This window comes from Trichechus manatus, unplaced genomic scaffold, assembly GCF_000243295.1.
Source record: "Trichechus manatus latirostris isolate Lorelei unplaced genomic scaffold, TriManLat1.0 scaffold00017, whole genome shotgun sequence".
Taxonomy (NCBI): domain Eukaryota; kingdom Metazoa; phylum Chordata; class Mammalia; order Sirenia; family Trichechidae; genus Trichechus; species Trichechus manatus.
Genome location: NW_004443953.1, coordinates 6,385,261 through 6,387,480, shown reverse-complemented (window position 1 = coordinate 6,387,480; position 2,220 = coordinate 6,385,261). Strand labels below are relative to the sequence as shown.

Sequence of the window (2,220 nt, the reverse complement as noted above, 5' to 3'; positions counted from 1 at the left end):
ATTTGAGGGCATTTCCACTGCTTCCAGGCAGGACAAGGTTATTTAACGTTAGAGACTTCACATGTTGAGGGGGAATAGTAATACCTACCTCACAGGTTTATTGCAAAAATTAAGTGAGAAAATTTCAGGAACATAGAAAGCGCTCAATAAATTGTAGGAGTTTTATATTTGATTGTCATGTAAAGCACATAGCATAGCACCTGGAAAATAGTAAGTGATTGATAAATATTGTTTCTATTCACCCATATCTGTCTCAGTTTAACCAAAATGTTTATTAAAAAATATGAGTGCACTCTTTAAAGGTATAGCTAATTTATATTACTTTAGCAAAGAACTTTTAGTTTTCTAAATTGTCTCATATTAAGACAGAGCCCCCACAGTGCTATATTAAAAATCCTGTTTCTTTGCTGAGCTTCCTCTCCCCTAGCTTTGCATTTGAATCCTGCTTTGGTTCAGAGGTTATATGTAAACCTCATCGCGCCTTCGTAGTATGATTAAGAATGTTGCTGACATAACTTGTATGAACTCCCTATTTGTAAACCCCTTCAAAGTAACTTGCCTGCCCACCCTTGGGGAGCAGTCTTGGCAGCAGCAGCTCCAACTGACTCCTTTTCCTTGTACAACAAAAAATAAAGGTGCCTTTCCTGTTCTGCCACCTCAGTCTCTCCTTTACGGCCGATACGAGTCATGTCGAGCAAAAAGCTGCTGTTTCCACCAGGTAACAATATTGAAAAAAGGCATCTTGTTATGAAATGTTCACTAATTTGTAAAATTAATTATAAAGCTTATCAATAAAAGACTAAAAAAGGTGAACCACATCAGAATAAATGTCATTAGTTATGACAATAGGAGCAACTAAATTTATTCATATTGTGCTCAACATACATGTTATACATATGAACCACAGAAATGCTCAGGGAATATTAAATAATTAATTAAAAATAAGAAGATTTGAGTTGAACTTTATTGTGCTGAATTAGTCTGACGTTTTTACTTTTTCCAGAATGTCCTTTTCCTATTTCCTTGCATGCAACTTCGCTCCCTGTTTTGCACTGTACCATAAAAATACAGTAATTAAGACAGTATGGTGACCATGAAGATAGATATATAAAACGGTGAAACAGGGTCCAGTAATAGACTCACATATATATATAATACAGACACACATATATATACACATATATATGTCAATTAATTTTTGACAAAGTTACCAAAGCAATTCAATGGAGGAAAGAACAGCCTTTTCAGTATGTGGTGCTGTAACAGCTGGGAAAAAAAAGTCTTGACCTCACACCACATGCAAAATTTAACTCAAAATTTATCATAGGCCTAAGGGTAAAATTTTAAATTATAAAACTCTTACAAGCATAAGAGAAGAACTTCGTGTCCATGGGATAAGGATTTCTTAGAGAGGACACACAAACTCAAACTGTAAACAAGCAAACAACAACCACAACAAAATGATATATTGGACTCGATTAGAATTACAAAGTGCTCTTCAAAAGACAAAAAGAAGAAAATGAAAAGGAGGGGAAAATCTGACTGGGCCATCCCAGCCTCCACCTTTCTGCCCGTGCCGGCCTGCTGGGATGGAGGACAAGGAGGCTGAGGAGCAGCAGTGATTCTCTTACCAACAGAGGCTAAAGGCAGCAGTTCACTACCCTGTTTGTTGTCTTTGCAAGGAAAGACAACAAAGACAAAGAAATCAGGCAAAGAAATGCAGTTCAGCAAACAAACCATTGCAGAGATTTTGGAGGTGACTTTTTGACAGTGCAAAAATTTTGCAAAAGACCTTGAAATGTTTGCCAGACTTGCAAAAAGAAGCACAATTAACACAAAAGATGTGAAGGTCTTAGCCAGGAGGAGCAATTCACTGCTAAAATATATCACAGAGAAAAATGAAGAGATTGCTCAGTTTAACCTAGAACAAAAAGGCAAAGAAGGAAAAGAAGCTCAAGAATGGAAACCAAGACTCAAGGGAGCCAACAGAGGCTGGAGTAGTGGAAAGTGAGAATTAGATTTGCCGCCACTTAGAAAAGCAGCCTTCAGTAGGTAGAGCCACCCAGAAATGCATATTATCACAAAGGGGATTCTAAGTGGAGATTGGAAAAAAAAAGGCCAGGAGGCTTTTTGTCCTGTATTCTCTAAGTCATTGACTTCAAAAGCTAATTGAAAAGAGAACTGGAAACTTTTAAGCAAGATACTCCCGTCCATGTCTTA

At 37.1% G+C, this 2,220-nt stretch overlaps 1 pseudogene; it reads left to right on the top strand.

The window, feature by feature from the left end:
* Positions 1 to 1,589: 1,589 nt before the first annotated feature.
* LOC101345438 (centromere protein S pseudogene) lies at positions 1,590 to 2,018 on the top strand (annotated as a pseudogene).
* The last annotated feature ends 202 nt before the right edge of the window (positions 2,019 to 2,220 follow it).